The 15,089-nt window shown below is 40.4% G+C and overlaps 1 protein-coding gene across 10 annotated transcripts in view; it reads left to right on the top strand.

The window, feature by feature from the left end:
• CALD1 (caldesmon 1) overlaps nt 1–15,089 on the top strand; it is a 1,713,117-nt gene that overhangs the window by 1,357,535 nt on the left and 340,493 nt on the right. The gene's annotated exons all lie outside the window — the stretch shown is intronic.

Raw genomic sequence — 15,089 nt, 5'->3', positions numbered from 1 at the left:
CATCTTTTGACGAAGCTGTTAGGAAGGTCAAAGAGAAGGGGATGGGGGCCCTCATGGCAAAAGCTGATATAGAATCTGCTTTTAGACTGTTACCTATTGCTATTAAAGATCAGGGGTGGTTAGGTTTGGTTTTCCAAGGTCAGTGTTACATGGATAAATGCATGCCTATGGGTTGTTCAATTGTCTGTGCCACTTTTGAAAAGTTTAGTACCTTTTTACACTGGATGTTGGCACAGAGGCTAGAGGAGGACAGTGTCATTCATTACTTGGATGATTTTTTATTTGTAGGGAAGGAAGACGCAGGAGAATGTCAACAAGCGTTAGACACATTTGTACAGATTTGCAAAGAGTTAGGGGTTCCATTAGCAATGGATAAAACAGAGGGCCCAACAAACAGACTGTCATTTCTAGGTCCAGAAATTGATAGCTGGAGTGGTCAGTGCAGGATTCCAATTGACAAGGTGCAAAAGTTGCGTTTACTTTTAAGTCAAGTGTTAAGTCAGAATAAGATAACCCTCAAACACTTGCAAGAATTAGTAGGGCTGATGAATTTTGCATGCAAAGTGATCCCCATGGGGCACTCATTTATGAGGCGTTTGGCTGCTAAAGGTTCTGTGTGCATAAAGCCACAGCACCCGATTAGGGTTTCAAAGGGCATGAAGGAGGATTTAGGTGTGTGGCTGAGTTTCTTATCAGATTACAATGGGACAGCAATTTGGCAGGAGAGAGACAGGCCCCCCTCCCCTTCTCAGACGCAGCGGGGGGATTTGGTTTTGGGGGTTATTTTCAAGATCAGTGGTTGAGCGAGGCATGGCCGACTCATGTGAAAAAAGTTATGCATTTCAATTGCTGAAATGGAATTTTTTCCAGTAGTAATTGCATTGGAAATATGGGGTGTGCAAATGAAAGATAGAGTAGTTTGGCTTTGCTCTGACAACAATAGCGTAGTACACATAGTCAATAATCAGCTGGGGGGGGGAGGGAGTGGTAGGCAGGATGATGAGATGTTTTACTTTTAAGTGTTTACCATTAAATGTCACAATGAAGGCACAACACATTCCAGGCATCGATAACTCATTGTCAGATTCCATTTCTCGTTTGCAGTGGTCTTGTTTCTGGTTATTGGCTCCAATTATTGGCTCCAAATATGAATCCTTCTCCGGTTCGAGTGCCGGATCATTTATGGGCAGATGAGAATAGTGGCTAATGTGTAATTCCCTCAGTGGGAAGACAAGGGTAAGGTACAATAAATGCATACAGCAATTCTTGCAGACCAGATTATCCAGAGGCTGGGAACAAGTTTGGCCAATTCCACCTTACCAAGTCAGGGCTTACATTTTGGTAATGAAAGAAAGAGGTTGGACTTTTGGAAGGGCAAGAAGTACATTGTCTGCTCTGATTTTTACACATTTCAGGTACAGACAATGTTTAAGGGCTGGGGGAAACAAACACCCAAGAGGCCTGTAAGCGGTACCCCATAGGTCCAGCGGTGTTATGTAAGCTGTGGCTTGCAGTTTCAAATGTTTGTTTTTCTTCTTATGATGTAGCATTATTTAGGGCTGCCTTTCTGCTGACTTTTTGTGGGGCATTTAGTTGGTCTGAAATTATTCAACCAAACAAGAAGAAAGGTCACCGGACAGTTTTACCAGTGGCACATGTACATTTGCTGGGGGAGGACACTTGGGTTTATGTGGCTAAATCCAAAGTGGATCAAGAAGGCAAAGGTCAATGGGTAAGAGTGGTTATCCCAAAGGGTTTGTTATGGGACTTGATTAAAGTGCTACTAGAGTACTGCAACTATAGGGGAAGGCCAAATGGTCCATTCGTTTGTCATTAGCAAGGTGAACCTCTGACACAGTATCAGGTAAGAGCAGTTTTAAAGGAAGCAATCAAGTTGAGTGGCCTAGACTCAGATAAATATACATTACATTCCTTTTGAATAGGTGCAGCCTCATTTGCACATGCAATGGGAGCCTCACAGACCGACATTATGAAGATGGACAGGTGGAAGTCCAATGCTTAGAAAGGCTATGTAAGGTGTAAATGGCTTTAACTCTTGTCCTTTATATTTCAGCTCTCATATCTTTGGATCAGGAATACATCTGGATAGTGGGTCATTCTTTCATTCAGAGACTCCATCGCGTTGTCCAGGGCAGGCGGGGTTTCTCCTTCCAAGGAGGAAAACAAGCTTCTTGCAAAGCAATTTGGTTTGGTGTGTCAGGAATGCGGTGGCACCATCTCAGGGCAGTACTACAGCAAGCTGCAAGAAACATAAATCTCCTACTGCCATTTTATTGCACCTAGAGGGTATTAATATTTGTCAACATCCAATAAAAGAGCTAATTGGTTTGATGGTACAAGAGGTATATTGCATGCATGAATGCTGGCCACAAGCTATTATCTGCTGGTCAGAAGTGGTACAGAGAAAGAAATGGAGGGGGGCTAGGTCCATTAAAGCTGTGGAGAGAATGAGAAGGAGAATTAATAATTCTATGGATAAGGTGTTAAGGGACATTAATGGGTTGTACATTCCTCACCCTGGCATTCAAGTCTGTTGGCCAGACAGGTATGATAAGGATGGGGTTCATTTATCTGAAGAAGGTTTGGGGATTTTTTTATAAGGAATTGCAAGCTGGTTTAGCTTTGAAGGGCATTCACTTAGGATAGGTTGAGATGTGCTGGCGGAAGGGAGGAATATTCCTCCTTTCTGTGGCGGAAGACAGGAAAGGTAAGGGAGGCCATGGTAAGTGGGGGGGGTCACAGGACTCTTCAGCTGGACCTTCCACAGGCCAGACAGCCCCAAGGGATTGTTGCCAGGGGACTTATCAGCCCGACAATGGCTCCTTGGCAGATTGAAAGGTGGCCCAGAGGAATTGTGATGAACTGTGAAATGAAAAAGCTGTTATGATGTGGGTATGTTGAATCAGAAGGGCCGGATAGTGATGTGCTGTCTGTTGTCCTGTAGGTTTAGCGGAATGCTATGAAAGAAATAAAATGGCCTCCCTGACATTCCTGCCTTGTGCACATCTCATAATAATTGGCTTCTATTTGAGTAAATGTCAATAAACACATGGCTGCGGCCATTTAATCCATCTGAGGTCTCTGTGTTTTTTATTTAATATACAGCTTGTGGCAACCCTGATTTGTAAAGCATGTAACTTCGATACATTTATTGTCAACGGTGCCAGCGGAATGATAATGTTCTGAGCTGGTTTTTGAATATGGCTCAAAGGTTGATATGGATCATTAAATGAATTATGAACACTATTTGATATGGAGCATGTAGTGAATTGAACACTATGTTAAATGTTTTCTAAAAGATCATTCTGTTGGCATCAATGGCAAGGAAAGATATTGGTTCACTAAACTTTATTAAAATCAGGTAGAGCTGTACCAATCTCGGACAACAATGGCTGGCAAGCCAATCGCAGCAAGCCATCATTTGTTTGAGGCAGGTCAGCTCGGACTCAGGTTTCAGTGGGGGGAGAGGGGAGGTGGAGGACAGGTAGTGTCAGGATAGGTAGGAGGGCTGAGTCGGGCTGGGCTGTCCAGGAGAAAGGTTGAAAAAGCTGGGAACAAAACAAATCAGTCTTTTCAACCTCACCTTGGCAGCTTGTCCCACCCTACCCACCCCCTCGTAAAATCAGGGGTGTACTTGTCAGTTAGTTTAGGACCAGGTAAGGTACTTAGGGAACCTGGTGACCTACAAAGGTGATCGCACTAGGCGTCGTGAAGAAATTTCTTGTTTTTGTCCACTGGGTTTTCAGGTTTTCACCTTCTCCTCCGGGTAAGATAGACAAGTTAGGCTCGATTGTCACAGTCATGTAAGCGGAAGACAGGAAAGGTAAGGGAGGTCAAGGTAAGTGGGGGGGAGGTCACAAGACTCTTCAGCTGGACCTTCCACAGGCCAGACAGCCCCAAGGGATTGTTGCCAGGGGACTTATCAGCCCGACAATGGCTCCTTGGCAGATTGTAAGGCGGCCCAGAGGAATTGTGATGAATTGTGAAATGAAAAAGCTGTTATGATGTGGGTATGTTGAATCAGAAGTGCTGGATATTGATGTGCTGCCTGTTGTCCTGTAGGTTTAGGGGAATGCTATGAATGAAATAAAATGGCCTCCCTGACATTCCTGCCTTGCGCACATCTCATAATAATTGGCTTCTATTTAAATAAATGGCAATAAACACATGGCTGCGACCATTTAATCCATCTGAGGTCTCTGTGTTTTTTATTGAATATGCAGCTTGTGGCAACCCTGATTTGTAAAGCATGCAACTTCGATACATTTATTGTCAACGGTGCCAGGGGAGTGATAATTTTCTGAGCTGTTTTTTGAATATGGCTCAAAGGTTGATATGGATCATTAAATGAATTATGAACACTATTTGACATGGAGCATGTAATGAATTGAACAATATGTTAAATGTTTTCTAAAAGATCATTCTGTTGGCATCAGTGGCAAGGTAAGATATTGGTTCACTAAACTTTATTAAAAGCAGGTAGAGCTGTACCAATCTCAGACAAAAGTAAAGATGCATAACTTGCATCTAGGGGACAGAGTTCTTTTGAGAAATTTGGGACTACAAGGAAAGCATAAACTAGCTGACCACTGGGGATCTGAGATTTACATATTTTGTTCTCAGCTACTTAATATCCCTGTCTACCAAGTTTGCCCTGTGGGGAAAGAAGGACTCATTAAAACCTGGCACAGAAACAGCTTAATGCCTTTGGAAAAATCAGTGAGACTCATGAATCCGGAATTCAGATTGGCTCAGCGGAAGTCTAACTCAAGGCGATCCAGAAAACTAAAGTGGAGAGGAACTATCCTCTCCAATATTCAAGAGCCTATGCTTCCTCCTGCTGAAGGAGAGGAGGACAGTGATGATGACTGGGGTTTCAGTGGGCTTTTTTATGAGGATGGTCAAGACCCTGTGGGCTGTAATTTCAAAGTAAATGCACCGGAATTCATCCCTTGTCAATTTGAGCAGCTCAGACCTAGCAATAGACTAAGTAATGTTTCTGTGCCTCTTGTAGAACCTGATACTGATGGAGGCCCTGCTATGCAAACTTCAGAAAATAGTGCTGAGGATAGTTGTACCATTACAGAAAACGAAAGTGAAGCTATACAAGAGGAGATCTTAGAAGTAGACAATATGACTACTGAAGAACTAGATACTGAATGTGATGTGAGTGACAAATCTTCCGATCAAAATTCCTTAGCTGTCTCTTCCAAACAAAAACTGCAGAGACTGATTCGGCCCCCAGTGATGATGGATGGCTGATGGAAGATGTGAGTACAGCAGTGATGGCAGCCATTGTTGTTACATGTGGGGGAACATACAGGTGTGGACAGGGGAACATTAGTGGCTCATGCAGTGCCACAAGTACTCATGTCAGATGTAGGAGTAGGGTCAGGCTGTATAAATAAAAAAATGCTCTCGTTGCCAGAATGCTGGTGAGAGCACAGCACAGTATCCTCTCATAGACGTCTGGTTGATGCCTCTCTCTCTCTTGGACACTGCAATGTCTGATCAAAGGGAGGTTTGATGGTTTTCAGGCAGAGGGACAAAGTTCATACAAAAAAAAGCATTAATCCATCCAACATGTTCATCCATTTTATAACTATATTCATTTTCAGCCATTTTACTGTTCAGGGTTTCCTAACACCCCAAGACCAGTATCCAAGAACTTGTTCATGCACCATTTTTTTTACATCAAACAGAGATAACGTATGTACTTAATTCCAAACACTAATTGACCTTTTTTGTTTAGTTAATTAGCCAGAAATATCTTAAAGTACCCGCAGAGACATTATAATCATGTAATATCCAAAACTGTTGCTACATCTGGCATCATAGAGTAAAAAGAATGGAGTCCTGACTCCTGCCTAGATGCTAAATGTGCCATGCTACAGACTTGTATCATTAAGCAATCAGCACAAGTTCTCATATTGATGGTATTTGTTTTACCTCTGACAAAAAAGTGCAAAAAGGGAGGAATGTTATATGTGCTCCAGCCCATGTACATGCAGAATATGTGCGCACACTATCAGCTAAACTGTCCAGTTGAGCAATAACAACAGAGTGCACGTAACATTAAATGTCAGCTGTGGTCTTCAGGTATTTATTGATATTTTACTTTAAATATACTTGACAAGGAAATAAACAGCTGTCTCCATTATCATGTACAGTTTTTCTTATAGTTGTCTCTTGACAGGCAGATACAAGTATTCCCCTTCAAAATGTTCTCCTTTTCAGGCAATGCTCATCTTTCTGCAAAAGCATTTAGGTTACTGAACGTCAGGATTTAAAACAGGTCTTTTTTTGTAAGAAAGTAGGCAAAAGGTTCCATCTAACCAGGAATACAGTAGGGTTTTCTGACATCATGCTTCCCAAGGATAAGATTCTCTGATGAATATTGTGCGGCTAGATAGTTCATCAAGTGAACATACCATAAGCACCGAAAAAAGAGGGGCGGATTCCCTAGTCAATATTGTCTTGTAATGTGGATGGAAAACCTAAGGAACTCAGTAGAATAAGCGGATGTGACAGTAACTGCTCAGACACATTTGCGAATTACATAAATTTGCTTGTTGAATCATTTATTCTAATAGGAAGAGGTAATTGAACTGGAACAAATGACTTTTTTCCAGCCTGAATTGGGCGTAAGGTAAAGAACTATTAATAACGTAAGAAACTTGCAAAGTTGTGAAAACAGTTAAGCATTAACTTAGATTGTATTACTTTACATAATGTTGTGACAGAAGGCGATCACTTGTCTTTTTACTCTGCTACTTTTGGGTGCATTTAATGTGTAGCTGCTAACTCTTTCCACTTTGGGTTACCCAGCCCGCTCTAACTGCCTCTTGTCCTTTAGAAGGCCCCTGTAGATTCAAACCCACAGCATACTCGGTGTGTTTTCCAAGGCTCAGAAACCATCTCAGTGAAAAAGAACTTTCTAATGTTCAGGTTAAAAAGAGTATCTTCAAGTGTATCAAATGTCCCTTGGCCTTATGCCTTAGTTCCACTCTTTTAATATTTTCTACATACTGTCTTATTAATGCTTAGACAAGGGGCGAAACATATTTCGTCACCCCGATCGGAGAATGAACTTTGTGCTAATATAATGGTAAAATCTGGTAAAAAAAACAAGTCCCCCACTTCACAGAAGAATGTTAACCAAATGCCTGCCATTTTTTTACACTTGATAAAGTGGGTAAGCTTTTAGCAAGCATAAAATAATTTAAAAAATAAATTAATAATACAAAAGGTAAGCTGGAAAAGGAAACTGCAAAATCAGTTGCAAAGACTTACAGTTTTACCTACTCCTCACTGTGTGGTTTTAAAAAAGCCACATTAAACAAGGTAAAAAAAAAATTCTGTGAGTGTGTGTGTTTGTGGTGTGTGTGTGCGTGTGTCTGTGTGTGTGCATATGTACATGCGTATGTGAGACAGAGAAAGAGAGATTGAGGAAGAGAAAGGGAGAGCACATACCTTTCAACTTCTTTCCTCAAGAATTTTGATCTGAAAAGTTTTTATTCAACATGTACTATGTGAACAGTAGGAAGTCTAAAACAATAATGTCTGGCTTTATTGACTAACTGTAACCTCCACCGGTTTACCAGAAAATAAAGGCAGCAAATTAGGGATGTTTTGCCAAATCAGGGACAGTTTGGGAGGGGAGGTTGCAGTGCTTTGCACTGTATTATTATTATTATTTTTTTTCTTTCATTCATTTTATCACAATGACAGGTGAGGTATATTCAGTCAGGAAAGTGACTATAACTGCTTGGCACGTTTGTGTTTTTTTTTCTGTATATCTATTATATCTGTATGTAACTACATGTGTGTTTCTATGTGTTTTTGTGTGAATCTGTATGTCTCTATCTCTGCATGTTTATCAGTCTTGCTTTCTGTCTGTGTTGCTGTGTGTGTGCATGTGTGTGTCTGTGTGTTGACATTAAATACTTAGGTAACTTATATTTTGATTGTAAAATACCTCCTCCAACAACAATTACATATGTTACAGCAGTTTTGAAGCCTTAGGAGGAGGAGGAGAGTTATTTTACATCAAAAATATAACAGTCGTACATTCTAATAAAAAAGCAAGTATGAAAAATTTATTGATAGCCCATTGTCAAACAGCAGTAATGCTCTCCAGCACTGGGGCCTCACAGCACCCCTGGGCTTGCAGTAATTCCGCAAATACACCCACCCTGTCAGGTATTGCCTGCATATCAAATCCTGTCTCGTTTCTTTTTACTCCTGTTTTTTTACTCTATCTCTCTCTCCCTGTCTCTCTTTCTCTCTCCTAATGTCTAATGAACAAAAAGTCAGCAATTCTATATGCTGTTTTGTATTCCTTTCCCTCTGTCACACTAATAATGATATTTGTGACCTTCCTGCAGAAGATTTCCAGTTGACATACATCATTTTCCTTATAGGGTCTCTGGAACTGCAGACCGTATTCCAGATGCGATCTCACTAGCTACAGCAATGTTTGTATAAGTGTCATGTAACTGGAGGTTGTGTCCCATAGAGTACAGCTTAACACTTCCTTGCCCCTCCTTCCTACTATCTCTGTTTGTGTTTGAAAGTCCAAATTAACATGATGATCTTTTTCGAATGACCTTTTCAGCCACAACTGCTCCTCATTTAGTGTCTTTTAACTTACCCCTTACTAACCAGGCAGAGCATTTAACAGGACAGCCATCTCAGTAGTTAGTGACAACCAGTTTTTAGCTTTAAGAGCATACATTACGTGGATCAGTGCCACCTGAATACATGTGGGCTGTCCCAGGAATACCTCTGAGGCTCTAACCAATAGTTTATCTGGGGGAGGTCCTGTAGCATACTGGTGACCGGTACCTTTAAATATACTGCTCAAGAAAAGTCATACTGACTGGCAGCCTCTTTAAGGACCGTAATCCAGAAACAATCACGTATTTTAGGGGTAATGAAGGACATCTGCAGATATGAGTACGTAAAGCACAGCTCCCTAGAACACAGCAGATTTGTGATTTTGAATCAGATGTGGGTTAGGGTAGGGCTCTAGCTGCAATTACAGAGACCAAAAGGAAAAAGGAAGACAATTTGGGGGCTGTCTCTGTGAGGGAAGAGACCTGAACCTTTAGAAAAGAAGCTAGATAGGCATATTACTATCTGTTTAAAACGTAAAACTATTTTGTTGTTCCCTGTTACTGAAACTGGAAAGAGAGCTACTCTGCTATCTAGGAGGCCCTGTAAGTACTGCTTTATTTTTCCATCTACAATGCCAGTGACCTGTTTGAAAGGAATATTACATTTAAGTATAAAAGTTTGTGTACCATGAAAAAGACTAAAGTATAAATTTATTCATGTTGAACTACCAACTGGCTTGTTTAATAAGAATTCAATGTATTTTCTGATCTTTATTTCTGAACTTTTTTAAATTATTTTTTTAAGTCACAAAGCTGATAGCAGTAACTGCATGGTTTGTCAAAAGCCACCCTACCATGCAGTCTGCATTGGCTGAAGTAAAGTTTCTACAATAAACCAAACAATATATGTATGTGTGTGTGTATGGATTCCATTTGTTTGGTTGAATGAAAACTCATTCATTTGATTGCAGTCTCATTTCACAGAATAGGGTTAAGCACAGTACTCTACTAAAGAAGTAGGAATCTGCTGCAATGTATAAATAGGTTTTTATGGTGGATTACGAAGTTGGTGATATGACTTGCATATACTTACATAAAATGTGGTGTGGCTTCTGTTTGTATGCCAGGACTGATTCATTGTGTATAGTATATGTAAGCAAGGTGTCGGGGGAACTCTTCCATATGTGGGGGCGAAAGGAAATGCCCCACTTCATGAGCACTTTAGGGTGTTTTAATCTGTAAACTATCTTCTTACAATGGTGACTTGACTAAATGAGTTTTCAAACACCTGAGCTTTTGAGCTTCCAACTGGTTGGATTCAGTGTTTTCTGATTCAACCAATTGCGTGTTCTGTCAATGCCATTGACACACACCACATGTGTATATATATATATATATATATATATATATATATATATATATATATATAAAATATTTTATATATATATATATGGTTCTACCTGACATAGTCGAAACCACACAACACAGACAACCACATCACCACACCACAATATTCGATAGTCCATAAACACGAAAACCACACATAACCCATAACCAAATAACGGTACACAAACAAAACACGAAACCCACACACACACACACCACACACAATAACAAACACAACACAACACCAACCAATTCACACACACACACACACACACACACACAAAACACAAGCAAGCCCCCAAAAACCTAAAATACCCACCTAACCCTTCATCTTTACTATACCTCCTAACCCTACTAACCCTAACTAACCCTAACCCTCTCCCTCCCCCCTCTCCCTTACCCTAACTAATAAACCTAAACCCCTAACCCTAACCTCCCTTAACCTAACTCCTAACAACTCCTAACCTACTCCACTCCTAACCCTCCTAACCCACCCCTTAACCTACCCTAACTCACCTAACCCACTTACCACCCTAACCCCTAACCTCCCCACACCTAACACACTTCACTCCCACCTGACTTACACCTTCGTCAATACCGTGTACCTTACACAGCTCTTTCATCGTCGGGCATCCTCGACGTTTGGTTCTGCATTACGTCGTGTCATTGTCGATCAGTCGCGACTTGGTGCCCGCACTGGTCTTCTTCTTTTCTCTTCTCGACGATTCTCGTCTTCCTCCGGATTCTTGCGTCGGGTCTTTGTCGCTGTCGTTATATATATATATATATATATATATATATATATATACATATCAATATATATATATATATATATATATATATATATATATATAATTTTATATATTGTATACATGCACATATACATGTATATATATTTATATATATATTTATATATATATATATATATATATATTTATATACATATATCTACATATACACACACACACACACACATGCACACACATAAATAGAAAGATAGATAAAAACACATACATATACACGTATAGTTAGATAGCAGGTAGCCCTAGGTCTATAGGTTAGTCCTAGGCTATTGACCCAGAGGAATATTTGTAGCCTAGCTACAACTTCCCAGTTCATAAAAACCCATTGTTATGAATCACTAATACCTACTTTTGACCCCTTTCTGTGATGGCTTGAGGGTGCAAACCTGGGGTGCAGTTATGTGTGCCTATCCATTGATCCATAGGTTCATAGGTTAGTAATAGGCTATCTGCCCAAGGGCATTTATAAGCCTAGCCAGAATGTGTTGGCTTTTGCCACCCCCTTAGATTAGTTCCCTGTGCCCCTGTCCAGCAGAGCCATTAGTTCCCTGTGCCACTGTCCAGCAGAGCCACTGCAGTGATCCCCAGGGTAAATTTTCTGTTTCCCATCCACCCATCAAGGTTTCTCTTGAAGAGTGTTAGTGAATGGCTCTGCCTGATATATACTGGAATCCTGTTCCAAAGCTTGCGGAGTCTCTAGGACAGGAATCTATCCCTCCAGCATGTCCTGTTTATCATTGTGGTGAGGTTTATATCTCTAGAGCATGTGGTTCTTCGGGATTTGTTTTTTTTTAGGTGGAGCATGTCCATCAATTCTGGGTTGGACATGGCCTTGTATGCCAGGCAGAGATCACCTCTGAGTAAGTGGTATGCAACTGAGTACAGCTGGAGTTTCTTAAGTCGGGCTGCATAAGGCATCTGTTTGAGGCCAGTAATCCTCTTGGTGAGGTACTTTTGTGGTCTTTCCAGCTGTTGCAGGTGTCTTGTAAGGTACATCCCAAATGGAGCATTGTATTCTATAATGGGTCTAATGAGTGATAAGTAGAGAGGAACAATAACCTCTGTATTTAGAGGACTATTTAGAGGACTACCACATATGTGGTAGTTTGTGGGTATTTTGTTTTTTCCAAAGGGGATGACTATGCACTTTTTTGCATTTAGTTTGAGGCCATGATTTTGACACCAGGTATCCATCTCAGTGAGACCCTTCTGGAGGGTGTCTGTATCAGCTGGGGAATCAATTATGGCCCATAGGTTGCAGTCGTCTGCGAACTTGGTCAGCCATAGTACTCCTATGCTTGCCTGTACCTCTGAGAAGTATATACCAAACAGGAGGGGCCCTAGGACTGAGCCCTGGGGGTCGCCACTTGTAACCGGTTTAGAGTTGGACATAGAGCCTGCAACTCTCACCATGTGGGTTCTATCCATGAGCCAGTTGGCAACCCATCTCGTGACATAGGGGTTTATGTTCAAACTGATGAGCTTGTCTATAATACTAGAATGGGGAATGGTGTCAAAAGCCTTTGTGAGGTCTAGGTAGGCTGTGTGGACCTCCTTTCCCTCATCTAATGCCTCGGTAACTGTCTCAAAGAAGTCCACCAGGTTTAGGAGGCATGATCTGCCCTTAACAAAGCCAAACTGGGTAGGGTCCAAGGTTTGGAGGTTCCCATGTTATGCTTAAAGAGGGTCAGCGAGCTACTTTGATTTTCTTCCAAGGGAAGTCTTTTCCATAAAAGAGAAATTCTCTGTCTATCCCACAGGCAGGTCCTGTTGTTGTTTTGGTGGAAGTTTAAATCACTTGAGCATGTGTCTGGGTTGTTGTTTTGTGGATGTGCTGGAGATCACATAGGATAGGATGCATTGAGGCACTGTAGGGCAGACAGAGGTCTCATCCCAAGACTGTGTAGAAAACAGAAAAGAGAGAGCATGCTTTAAGATGGTCTATGTAACACAAGGAAGAGATGCCCTTGATTGTCTTAGTGAAGAAATGCAGTGGCCTGTCAAGCTGTATTATATGACTAGTCAACTACACATCAAAGGAGACATTAAACTCTAGTATGTGCCTGATGAGGGAGAAGCAGAGAGGGATGATAACTTCCCTAGACCTAGAAGAGACCCCTGATGATCAGTCTGGCTACATAAAAGGATTGCCTTACATTGAGGGATTCATGGTGATCAAAGAACAGTTCATTGTCAAGGAAAGTGCCCAGGTCCCTAATGGCTGAATCATTTTTCAAAGACGTGCCACCACATAAGTGCCAAGGTTTGCCAAAGGCCAAAGTGCCGGGACAAGGCACCACTTGCTGGTGTTATTAGGTTAGCCTGGAGAATCTGGAAGTCAGATAGTCAGATGAGAAGATGGCTTAGAATTTACAGTCTTGGTCTACATATATGTATACATATATATATATATATATATATATATATATATATATATATATATATATATATACATACATACATACATATAGATATATACATATCAATACCAAACACGAAACACACCAGTTCCAGTCAAAAATAAAATATGAAGTAAAAACTGGAAGGCACAGAAAGCCAGGATAACCAGTAATCCACAAACGTTTATTGATAAGCCACAGGCTAAGCGGTTTCGTCTTATAAAAAAAGATATCTTCAGAACCTAACTTTACAAAAGCAGAGTGAGTTCAAATATTGTTACAAATCAAAGTAAAAAAGACACACCCTCACTCACACATCTCTCAGTATCAATCATGTGATCCCACAACTTAGAACGTTAAAGACACATTACACCAAACTTTTATATTAAAAACCACAATTTCTTTACATTAATATATATTCTTTAAAACACAGCCCTATGTGTACCTTTATGCTATTTAAATAATTTTATATTTTTTTATATTTTATTCAATCTTAATTTTAATTCGCTAGCTATGGAGATGTTTTCATTTAGTCCTGGCAAGGTTGTTGCATCAAACCTAAGCTGCCACAACATCTCTTGGTGCAGCGGTTTGTTTTTCCAGTCACCTGGAAACACTTGTTGGCCATTGAACCTGTGATTCTATGCACTATTTTCTTAACAATTTTTCCCAGAATGTTAAAAGAGATCATCTCTAAGCAGACAAATTCAGAACATCAGGATCACTGATCTATTCATGGAATGCATAGCAAAACACGTGAATGTTATGTAAGGCTTATTTCCACTAATTAAATATGGTAATGATACAAAGTGTTTTTATGCCATAACTTTCACATAAAACAAATCAGAGCAATAACTGACTGATGTTAACAGATTTTGTAGTAGTTTGATATTTGGTTCCTAAGTGTTTCTACAGTTGTGCCAAAATTTCCATTTAATTCATGCCTGGTTATTCTTCAGAAAAGTCTATTCAACCTAGTCTGTCTAAACACACACACACACAGACACAGAGTCTCACACACACACACACACACACACACACACACACACACACACACACACACTGCACATTAAAGTCCTTTTTATCACTGACTAAAATCAAATACCCGTCTTTATTATGTAAAACTGTGCAAAAGGCTTTTTTTGTTACCTTCAAAATCATAATACCACAGAGTATATTTCTGGCAGTTCACTTTTTCCACATGAAGCTAACAGTCTACAGGGTGGGTGGTAATGTGGAATACCAGACCTCTAAGGGCTAAATGACCCCTTGCCCAATCAAATTGGACAGTATTGTGCCCCTAGGTCATGTGGAATTCCTTGTACTGCCCACCCTTTTGGATAGTATCACTTTGTCGAAACTCTAAACCCTTATGCATGATAAGGACATAAGTGGGTATGGTCACGTTTCCTTATGTGTCCCCAGAGTCCATGTTTCTGTTTAAAGTCCATGGCCTTCTATGGGAAATTCTGCACAAACAGACCTTAATGTGAAACTGCACATTCTTTGTGTCAGTATGTAATACATGCTGTTTCCTACTCAGTTATTGGTAAGCAATGCTTTTGAATGGACACACAGTCTCGCTCTGTTACAAATACAGAGAAAAATAGGAATATACAAGAAAAGTAAGTCATACAGTTCCCAGCCAGCCTTGCGTCATGTTCCATTGTGGAAGGTTATGTGATATGCTAATATGATATGTCTAATGCTTCAGTATTGTTCTGTCTGTTTCCATGAGATAAAGCATCCCTTGGGTTGATTATTATTAAACAGTGAACAACTTTCTCTCTCAGTACAAGGATGTAGGGACAAAATTGCACCCCCAAACAAACTTCTTTTTTCATAGCAGGTTTGCAGATGTA

The sequence above is a fragment of the Protopterus annectens genome, chromosome 11.part0 (assembly GCF_019279795.1).
Source record: "Protopterus annectens isolate FY-2018-M chromosome 11.part0, PAN1.0, whole genome shotgun sequence".
NCBI classification, from domain to species: domain Eukaryota; kingdom Metazoa; phylum Chordata; order Ceratodontiformes; family Protopteridae; genus Protopterus; species Protopterus annectens.
The sequence above is the reverse complement of the archived record's forward strand: the minus strand, read 5'-3'. Positions and strand labels throughout refer to the sequence as shown.